Consider the following 12083-nt stretch of genomic DNA (forward strand, 5'->3'; position numbering starts at 1 on the left):
ACTTCCCTGATACCTGGATCAGCTTTAAGAACTACCTGCACCTAACTCAGGTAAGCATTTGCATCGGTTTTGGTAACATTACTGAAACATGCTGCAAATCCAGTTAATTCTAACTACTGTCACTTTATGAACCTGTGGGTACGGTTGACAGATTTTTCCATAATTACCGCCAATTCTCAGATTAGAAAATTGATGGTAAATAAGACCAGCTGTCAGTTAGTGTACAGATGTAGAGTGAGTGAATGAGACCAGTTCTTCATTAGGCTTCATCAATGCCTTACTTTTGATTGACAGTGCACGGCACTGGGTGGATTTCAAAATAGTTACCGGGCTGAGTAGTGACTATGGATCTGCCCCCCACCGTGCACTGGCAATCAACAGTGAAGTGGACCTGATGGAGAACTAGTCCCTCGGTTCCCCATCAGGCTTCACCAGCACCTAGTACAAAGCTTCTTGGCAAAGTGTCTGTCAACATGACAGGCACAGTGGACAGGAAGGGAGGGAGTGCACTGAGGAAGGAGAATCCAGTATGGAAATTCTGACCACAGTGTGGGCATTAACAGATTGAAGTACCCATCTCTGGTAAGTATATGAACTGGGAGCAATCATCAACATTTTCAATGCTGTGCCAGAACTGAATTCTAAAGGATGTCTATGACAACTTTTATAAATTGTCTGGGGAGTCATCAGTCTCCTTTTCCTTTGCATCTGCAGCTGTCCTCACTAACACTGAACCAGAAGTGCTCTGTGCAGAGTGCTTCCTGTTTCTACACAAAGAAAGAAATAATAAACATGGTTATTTATGTTTACTATCTCTTCAGTTATTAATGAACGTGGGGTGCTCAGCACTGAGTGCTCCTGTGTTTATCCAGGAAAGGCAAGACACAAATTTACCAATCCTTCAGAGGAGGAACACAGTGGGGATTTGAGGAACCAAACTGCATGGATCAAAGAAAACAAACAGTGGGGATCGGATAAGATGCAGAGGAGACACACGTTTGGGGATCAGAGGAGATACAGCAGAGTTCAGAGGAGACACACAGTGGGGATCAGAGGGAAGCAAACAGGAGACAGTGGTTGTGGAGGTGAGATGATTGTGATTACATAGCAGGGAGGATCAGTCACAAACTAAAGACAGCTGAAGTAGTCTTGGGGGGTGGCCATTTTTGCCATGAAAGGCTGATCCCTGCTATTCATTAGTAAGAAGGGTCTAGGGAATCCCTTTGTTTGAAATACATGGTCACTGAATGCAGCCGGTGTACGGTAATGGAATGCAACTGATGTAAGATGTACTGACCTTGCCAGCTGCAAGCAGTTATGTTCTACAATAAAATGCAGCTGTTATGCTGTCAACACTCTGTAAATATGCTGATTTTAAGCTATTTTATTTTTTGGTCAAAAATGTAAAATTGGCATTGCAAACTATACATGGGCACACCAGAGCTGGAGAACAACTTAGGAACAGTGGTTATAGGCTTAGCAGCACAACTGAAAGCCATGTGGCAGCTACAGGAGCTAACAATACCCTGGAATGGAGATAAAGAGTATGTGTTGCTAAAACAGAATTGCCTTTGTAAGGCTTCTTTTAAGCCTTTATTTATACCTTTTGATATAGTCTCTGTCTATGGAGGAGCAAGGGAGTCACCCTTGAACAGCAACACTGTCTGGAGAGGGTAGTGTTGGGTGGAATAGTAGATTTAGGACAAATTAAAGCAGGCTAATACTCTTTAAACAGCTGCAGACATTTTTTTATTTCATTTATGGTTTTTATATAAATTAATAAAAGATGTCCATTGCAAAGTGGTCAAACACATCACTTTCAGTGTTAATAGTTTGCCACTAACCATCTAACTTCCACTTTTGCTGCACAACTTATGCTTTTAAAAAATGTTGAAAAATAACAGCAGGGTCAATAGGTAATAAAACTATTTTACAAGGGAGACTCAGAAAAACAAAGCTTACTTGGTTAAAGTGGTTGCAAAGGCGTAAGGTTTTTTACCTTAAGGCATACTCTGCTTTAAGGTAAAAAACATTTATGTGCAGCTCACCCTCAGCCCCCCTAAATACTTACCCGATCTCAATCAATGCATTGGGCCCCAGAGCAGAAGCTCTGTTCTCTCTTTTTACTGGACTCAATGAGAGCAATGGAAGCCATTGGCTCCTGCTGCAGTCAATCAACTCCAGTGATGAGGGTACAGGACCGAGCAGCACTGTGTGTGTCAATACAGAGCAGCTCAGGATCAATCCCGCATGAGTGCCCCCATAGCAAGCGGTTTGCCATGGGGCACTCGAAAAACAAGAGGAGCCAGAAGCACCAGTGGGGGACCCCAGAAGAGAAGGATTGGGGCTGCTCTGTAAAGTGGGGGAAATTATTTGATCCCCTGCAGATTTTGTAAGTGTTCCCACTTACAAAGAAATGAAGAGTCTAAAATGTTTATTATAAGTGTATTTCTATTGATAGAGACAGAATATCAATCAAAAATTTTGAAAAAGCACATGATACAAATGTTATAAACTGAGTTGCAATTCAATGAGTAAAATAAGTATTTGATCCCCAAGAAAAACTTGACTTAGTACATGGTGGAAAAATCCTTGTTGGCAAGCACAGAGACAAGATGTTATTTGCAGTTGGTTACCAGGTTTGCACACATCTCAGGGGGGATTATGGTCCACTCTTCTTTACAGATCTTCTCTAAATCCTTACGGTTTCTTGGCTGTTGCTTGGCAACCAAAAGTTTCAGCTTCCTCCATAAATTTTCTATAGGATTAAGGTCTGGAGACTAGCTAGGCCACATTATGACCTTAATGTGCTTCTTCTTGAGCCACTTCTTTGTTGCCTTCGTGGTATGTTTTGTGTCATTGTCATGCTGGAAGACCCATCTATGACCCATCTTCAGTGTACTGGCTGAGGGAAGAAGGTTCTCATCCAAGATTTTACAATACATGGTCCTCTCCATTGGCCCCTCAATGCGGCAACGGCTTATATCGTTAGCAGAGAAACAGCCCCAAAGCATAATGTTTGCACCTCCGTGCTCAAATTTATGCCTGAGACATCTGATCACAGCACTTTTTCTCAACCATTCTCTAAATAATTTATATGTTCATTGGCAAACTTCAGATGGGCCTGTACATGTGCCTTCTTGAGGAGGGGGACCTTGCGGGTACTGCAGGATTTCAATCCATGGCGGCGTATTGTGTTACCAATGATTTTTTGATGACTGTGATCCCAACTGTTTTGACATCATTCACAAGCTCCTCCTGTGTAGTTCTGGGCTGATCCCTCACTGTTCTCATGATCATCCTTACCCCATGAGGCCAAATCTTGCATAGAGCTCCAGACCGAGAGCAATTGATGTATTTTTTGTATTTCTTCCATTTGCGCATAATTGCTCCAACAGTTGTCTCCTTCTCTCCAAGCTTCTTGCTGATGATCTTGTAGCCCGTTCCAGCCTTGTGCAGGTCTACAATCTTGTCCCTGACGTCCTTTGACAGCTCATGGTGGTGAGGTTTGAATAGAAGAGAGAGATTCTGTGGACAGGTGTCTTTCATACACATAATGAGTTGTGGTTAGGAGTACCTTAAATTGTGTACCACATGAGTACATAGTCAGTCTGTGGGAGCAAGAATGATTGTTGATTGGCAGGGAATCAAATAGTTATTTTACTCACTGAACTGCAACTCAATTTATAACAATTATATCCTGTGTTTTATCTGGATTTTTGGTTGATATTCTGTCTCTATCATTTAAAATACACCTATGATAAAAATTATAGACCCGACATGTCTTTGTGAGTGGGCAAATTTACAAAATCTGCGGGGGATAAAATAATTATTTTCCCCACTGATATATATATATATATATATATATATATATATATATACACATATATACATACAGTATATATATTACATGCTTTCATAAAAATAAAGACAGAGATTGATTGCTGTATGGAAGGAACAGAAGATAAAAACACATATCATTTATTTTTCTTTCTATGTATGTATTATTTCTATTGTAAACTAAATTATCACTCTAAGCTTATCTTCTTTGGCTTAAGTGCACTCATTCTCTCTTGGAACACATCTAGGGAACTAAGAACATGATACATCACGCCAAGCAGTTTTCTTCTAGAAATTTGTCTTGCAAAACAAAACATACAATGTGAAAAATGTAGGAATTATAAACTCAACAGGTCTGAATTGTAAACAGCTGACCAAATGGATTTTGATTAAAGCTGCAGAGATGAAAATGAGCAATTAAGAGACTCTTTATAAAGCAATAAATGTGGCATTCTCCAAATATTCACTGCAGATGAATCCCACTGGTGCATGTATTTAAAAATTTACATTTTTGTGCAATATTGCCATCTTATCATTCATTGTAACAACCCAGCCACTTGCTAAATTTCTGTTGCTACCCATATTTTTGTTTTCTGATTGTCCATTAATCTGAGCATACAAAAGAGCAGGTCAGTTGTTTCTGGAATCAAAGCACAATCCTTAAAGACATGAATAATTAAAAAATCACTCAGCAAAATGGGTTGTACTCAACTAATTTATTGGTATATATTACTTTTCTGTTCTATGGCCCCAGAAATACCAACTGGACACATCAGTTATAAAGCCTAACATTATTGTGGGAAAGCTGTGAACATACGATACCCCCTGCTGTATACCCTTGAGCATGACATGATTTAAGAGGAGAGCCTTATAAAAAGCAGGGTCCCCCTCGCAGTCCAGGAAATGTGCTCCTCTGCACCTCTGTTGTGTTGAGTTGAGTTGCGTGTATACTGTATAAACAACATTGAACCTGGGAAAAGGGTAGCCTGGGGGCAGTTATACAGTATATGATACACGGTACTAGTTTAACACACCAACATAAAGGTGATTTAAAAATAAAGACCACTGTTTAACTGCTTTCCCGCTGCCCTATAGTAGAACTACTGCTACAGGGTGGCAGGGCTGCACAAAATCATGTATATATACGCAGGGGCGGACTGACAACTCATGGGGCCGCCGGGCAATAGGGGATCATGGGGCCCCTGTGTCCTTGCCCAAACTCAAAAAAGCCATGAAAAAGGTACCAGGGGCATCTCATGGGGCCCCCTATTGACCCTGGGCCCTCGGGCAGTGCCCGAGTTTCCAAATGGTCACTCCGCCCCTGTATATACGTGATTTGCATTTCCGGGTGGGGAGCACACACTCGCCCCCCGGCCTGTTCTGCCATTGGTGGCTAGGGATGTCAATCACTGGGTCCTGGCCAGAGATTCCACGCCAGCACCCAGCGATCGTCGGGCAAAGCTAACAGGGGAGAGACCTGTAAACACAGGTCTCCACCCTGCCAGCAAGGACAATCTGCTACAAAGCAGCATGTTTCCCTAGTAAAAAACACACATGCACATCATGTAAAACAGCACACAGTTAACCCTTCCTGCCCAGTGTCATTAATACAGTTTCAGTGCTTTTTATTAGCACTGATCACTGTAATAGTGTCATTGAGATGTCAGTGGCAGTTAGTTCCTGCCCAGTGTCAGAATGCCCACCACAGTTCTGTTATAAGTCGCTGATCGCCGCCATTACTAGTTTAAAAAACAAATAAGTAAAAATTCCAGTACATATACCGCCATTTGTAGACACTATACTGTAGATTTACATGTATTGGGATTTCTCTTTTTAGCAAAGACGTAGCAGAATCCATTTTGGCCTAAATTTATAAAGAAATTTGATTTTTTAAATTTGTTTACTGGATATGTTTTATAGCAAAAAGTCAAAAATATTGTTTTTTTTCTCAAAATTGTCAGTATTTTTTTGTTTATAGCGCAAAAAATAAAAACTGCAGAGGTGATCAAATACAACCAAAAGAAAGCTCTATTTGTGGGGAAAAAAGGACATAATTTTCATTTATGTACAGCGTTGCACGACCACACAATTGTCAAAGTAACGCAGCACCGTATTGCAAAAAATGGCCTGGTCAGGAAGGGGGAGGGGGGGTAAATCCTCTGGAGGGCAAGTGGTTAAATAAACATTTAATTGTTTTAAAAAAATGTTGCTAAAAAAATAAAATATCTTCTTGCTTCACTGTCTCAAGCTGATTTCTGTTCTTCCAAAAACAACCATCAGGGTTTAACGTTTGGGTAGCTACACTTAGTTTTTTTTTGCACAGGGACCATGGGAGCAACTGGACAATGAAAGTAGAACTGTCCACCTCCTATGCAATCAGAGTTTATTGGTTCAGTCAATAAAGCAACACTAAAGATAAAAATGCATTTAAAAAATATATGAAATTGTAAAAATATAATCATTGCAAGGATGCAAGCTCTTTATTGCAGCTACATGCTATGTTTCTTTTGCAATAGAACAAATGTACCTGCCTCTTTGAATGCATGTGCAGCTCATTGAACATTTTTAGTGCACCATCTTGTTCCCCATTGGTTAATCAAGATGGCTAAAGATCTAGCACCCAGAAGAAATAAAGGAGAAGATTTTGGCACCAATTAAGAATTGAGGGGAAGTGAATATCTGTGGGCTTTAGTTTCACTTTAACCACTTGCCCTGCAGAGCATTTACCCCCCTTCCTAACTAGGCCATTTTTTGCATTACGGTGCTGCATTACTTTCACTGACAATTGTGTGGTCATGCAACACTGCACCCAAATGAAATGTATGTCCTTTTTTCGCCCACAAATAGAACTTTCTTTCGGTGGTATTTGATTGCTTGTGCATTTTTTGCGCTATAAACAAAAAAAGACCGACAATTTTGAGAAAAAAAACAATATTTTTAACTTTTTGCTATAAAACATGTCCAGTAAAAACATTTTAAAAATCAAATTTCATCATAAATTTAGCGCAAAATGTATTCTGCTACATGTCTTGGCTAAAAAAAAAAATTACAATAAGTGTAAATTAATTGGTTAATGTGAAAGTTATAGCGTTTACAAATGGTGGTATATAAACTGTATTTTTTTTTTTTTACTACTAATGGCGGCAATCAGTGATTTACAGCAGGACTACAGGACTGCGGGCCTGCAGCGGGCATTCTGACACTGGGGCAGAACCTACTTGGTGTCACTGACATCCCCAGTGACACCAATACAGTGATCAGTGCTAATAAAAAGCATTGACACTGTACTAATGGCACTGGGCAGGAAGGGGTTAACATCTTGGGTGTTCAAAGGGTTAACTGTGTGCTGTGTGTGTTTTACTATGGGGCTGCGTGTGTGCTTTCCACTGTAAGCACACTGCTTTGTATGGCTCTGCTATGCAGAGCCATACAAAGCAGTGTGTTGGAGCTGACAGGGGAGAGATCTTTATTGTTTACATACAGTTCTCTCCCCTCGTTGGTATTACTCAGAGATCAACAGGTACTGGCGAGTAATCACCGGCCTGGACACAGTGATTGACAGCCGATGCCGCGAATGGCAGTGCGGGTAGGGCAAGCACCCCCTACCCGGGAATGCAAAATCATGTATATATACACACACGTGATTTTGCACACCCTTGCCACCCTATAGCAGTATTTCTGCTATAGGGCGGTTGTAAATGGGTTAAATAAGAACCTTTGTTGTCATATAAAACAAATGTAAACAATTTTAGTATTCCTAAGTTGTTTTCACTTCACTAAATTACTGTTCTCTAGCTTTAACAACCTGATGTGTTTGAAACTTAAGTGCTGAAGTGTCAAAAATCTCAGCTGACATCTCAGTGATAAGATGACAAGGAATAATTATGAGCTAATATGCATTAGCAAAAATTTCAGACTATCACATCTGGCAAAAGGCAAATGTTCTAATGATCATGCTTTTAAGCTGTTGTTTTTACATAATGAATTATGAACTGATCTTGCATTTTAAAAAATAATGCCTAATGTGTTGTTTTCACCGAAATCATAAGCATAAGCTGTCAGCAAGTTAGTAATAAAATATTCCAAGCACACTACAGATACTTTTAATGTAGTTTACAATTTTCTACCAACTAAAAAAAAAATCAATGGCTAAATTGAATGCAGTACTTAGTGTGATAATGGTTAAGATCTGTTTAGATAAATAATACTTTCCAATAAACTTCTGTTAAGTACACATCTCATACATTTTTTTTCCATTTTCAGATTGCTTTTAACATTTTCAACATTTGCATCACATTTTTTGCTCATTTTTTTGGCAGACATGAAATTTGCAAATAAGTAATACATTTTCAAGATACAGAAATGCATCTTTACAAAGTAATAGCAAAAACTTTGAGCAGCTGATGGTGAATTCCATGGAGAACAACAACCCTAACCATATCACTCAAACACAAGTGTATTATAGAATAGTAAAATAAATAAATAAAAAATGAAGGTATCCCAGAGAGTTTGCAGTCAGGCGAGCAAGTCAAGGACAAGCAAAGGACGGTCATGATCCATTACTCAGGCCAAGGTCAGGGCAGTTAAGCAAGGTTTACAATATCTTACATCAGACAAAGAGAGGGATGACAAGACAAGGCTTAACTATTCTTTAGACTGGCACACATGGTCCATAAAGTATTTACAGGCTTAGGTCAAGGTAAGTAAATTAAAGTTATAGGAGGCTTTTTATAAAGCATTATAATTGCAATTATACTATTTTGTCCCCTGATTTTTGCACCACTGATATCGTTTTCCTGAGTTATATGATTCATATATTGCCTTATTTTTTATGAGTATTTCCTTTTCTCCCTATATTTGTAAAGCAGTGAATAGTTAACTTGTAGAAAATAACTATCTTTATTATCAAAAATTATAAAAAAAAGACATGTTCCTTGTGAGAACACTATAGACATGTGAGATAATATTTTTCACTAGTGTTGTACAATGGGTTTCCATAAAATTTAAGATGCAAATAGTTTATCTGATTTTCTTTTTAAACTATTTCAGTTTCATGAGCTTGTAAAGCAGTAGAGATCAAATTTAAGAGATTCCTTATCTGTTTTTTGTTGTACATAGGTCCTGCGACATGGGGGATGATTAGTTCTAGTGGTAGATGCTTTTCAAGTGTGTTCACGCTAGTCAGAAACTCTATTTAAGAGTCTGGTAGCCCATGTTTATTAAAAGGCAAGAAACAAAAACAAAAGTCCAACACAAGCTTTCCCATACAGGGGTTCTTCTCCAGTTGTAAATACAAATGAAAAATGCTAAGCCACCTGGCTACTCTTCCTTAGCACTGCTGGTCAGCAGCACCTCTGCTGTTATGGGTCTCCCAGACCACTGGCTGTTATCGACACACCGTGTTGGACTTCTTTAACGCACACAGCCTCAGTCCTTTAACACACACAGTCTTGAACCCTTTTGACGCACACAGCTTCAAGCCCTTTGATGCAAACAGCATCTGTCTCATACAGAGACTCTCAATGGCAGCCACTGCTCCAACTGCACTCCACTCCCCCGGCAACTTTCAGCAGACCATCATTATAAGGGCTGCAAGCACCTGAGCCCACACCGGTTGAAAACAAAACATGTACACTGGATTGAAGATTTCTTCCCTCCTAAGGCACTTTGAAATCACCAAACTACGGATCCCCATCCAGAAATATCAAAATCCGAAGAGACCTGCAACAGCAGCTTTCTCCACTCAAAATCTATGCTCCGCAGTTCTGCACTCCGCACATGTACATACCCTCTGTCCATTTCCTGACAATTTCTACCCATTTTCATCCTGTGACCGGGCTCTACACTGTTACATACCCCCCTCCTTGCTTCGACCCAGTAGGAGGCGGAACACATGAACCCATCACTTTGGTTGGGACACCTCTGTGCCAGCTGTTAGCCATGTAGGTCCGATCCTTCTTCCAGGTATTTTTGCAGGCCCGCCCTACCCTGAATCTCAAGGGGGTTCTACTATTCCTTACATTAAACCCTCTCCCTCTTCCCTTGGGGTTCCTGGGCCTATTCTCATTTTCTGAGGGTGTGCTATTATTCTTGTCGTGTTTCCCCAACTCCCTGTCCTGAAGCTGTAGGGAACCCACTATGTTTAATACACAGCCACTTTCCCTCTCATTTAAACCACTTTTAATCACTTTCGACATTCCTCCGGATTCATCAACCCTTTTGTGGTTTCCCATAGCAACCAAAACCTTATTCACAGGCACACTCCGTACTGAATTACACTTTTCATGGTAACTTTCGAAAAGCAAACCATCTTTTACCATACCATTCGGCAACAAATCACCTCTTCAACAATTAATACCTTCAGTGTCTTATCTATCAGTGTTTGTTGGGACCAGACCCAAGGAGGAACCACACACCTGCGAGCAACTAGCTGTAACGAGACCTTCGCACAGCTCCAACTCACTTGTTGTACAACTCTGTAGGGGCAATGGTCTTACCAACTGACAGTGATCAAAGCACACAGCATTGCTTAACATCATAATTTCCACAGGTTTACTCACCACAATGTCACAGATACAATCGTTAGCTGTATCAATCATTAACAGATCACATCTTTCACCATCACAATCTCTGGTACTATCAGTGCTGTCATTCTGTGGGTCTCCGGGTACATCAACTCGTGCCTCATTGTGGGTGGTGGACAGAACCTCTGCTACTGCCGCGTCTATTCCAGGCCCTTCCTTCTTTTGAGGTCTAGCAGGTGAGGCAGTATTCACACTATTTACTAACCACTGCCCAGCCACACCTTGAACCGCACTAGCAGAATTATTCTATGTCACTACATCAAATTGGGAGACCTCTGGCATCTCTACCAGTTCTCCTGAGCGCTTTCCACACAACCCAGTTACTGGAAGCACCCTCACAGGGAACAGTAAGATCACTTGCCACAATATTAATAAGCATTGTATTGACCATTTCCATTCTTGATCAATATTACCTAGAGCCACTTCCTGGCTCCACCTATTGGTACACCGCACTACCACCTTATCCGACTGTGGTGAAGACACCCGAGTGTGCAGCGAATGCTTTCTTATGATTTCAAGCATTTCCAATAATACATTAGTTACTTTAAGACATCCTAAGACTATACTCAAGATTGTTGTAGGGGCGTTTCCCTTATAAAAGACATGGAGGGACTCATTCACTGCAGCTTGAGGGCTTGACACACTTAAGGAAACCTCCACTTCACTGGAGGTAACCATCATCACAGCCTGCTCACCAGCCAGAGTGCTGTCAAATGTATGTCTCACACTTATCCCCTCGGCCTCAGCATTAGGGAGCCACTGCAAGTCATAACCAGTTATACTAACATTTTTACACTTGACACGCTTCCGTTGTTGGGCTGTGGATAACACCTCTGCAATTCATGCGCCTTTAATTGGTCCTTTTGACTGGAGCGGAACAACCTTCACAGGGGCTAATGCGCCCTCAATCACCAGCAGCCCTGAGATCCCTCCTTCTGGCATAGCAGTTGTTGTATCCATGCCCTTGTCACATATTATAGCCTTGACTCATCTAAACACATCACATTTTAAGAGCACACTTTGACTCATCTCACTTTGCGATACCACCTTTTCAAGTACAGCAGGCTGTAATACCTCACTTTTACCTGCCAATTCTGGTGGCGCTACTGATACACACAGCTTTCTACTTTCAGCTCTAACAGGTAACTTAACCCCTTGCCAACCAAGTTGCACATAAGGTGAGTGAGCTGCTCCCACACACTCTCACAGCATGGTACAGACCCCCTCTGTTCCACCAGAGTAGTATCTGTGCTGTCATGGACAATCTCTGGCTCCAACACATGGAGACCCCCAGAACTTTCATGGACAACCCAGGGGCTCGGCCTCTTATTGCCAAGGGAGAAACTCCCCCTTCATTATTATTAGTGAACACCTCACCAACATAATTACATTCTTCATTATCATCAGTTTTGGGCTTTCTCAACCTTTTATTCAACATTTGGCCAGCTCCATAGCAGACCTGGAAAACCCTCTGCTCCATCACTGTGGGCTCCTGGGAGGTTTCCCTGGGCAACTCTGCAGCACCTGTCACTAGGGAACCTGGCACACAGACTGTTTTGGTCACCCCTAGATTAACAATCTAAGCACTTTGCTGGATGACACCAGGCACATACAGAGTTCGCAAGTCTTTTTGAGTCCTTAATCTTGTTGCAGATTGTT

General features: G+C 41.0%; 1 pseudogene; it reads right to left on the bottom strand.

Annotated features, from left to right (window-relative positions):
• Positions 1-10670: 10670 nt before the first annotated feature.
• LOC149472249 (uncharacterized) lies at positions 10671-11384 on the bottom strand (annotated as a pseudogene).
• Positions 11385-12083: the final 699 nt, after the last annotated feature.

The sequence above is a fragment of the Staurois parvus genome, unplaced genomic scaffold, assembly GCF_062004578.1.
Source record: "Staurois parvus isolate SC_StPar_1 unplaced genomic scaffold, SC_StPar_1.0 ptg000021l, whole genome shotgun sequence".
NCBI lineage: Eukaryota > Metazoa > Chordata > Amphibia > Anura > Ranidae > Staurois > Staurois parvus.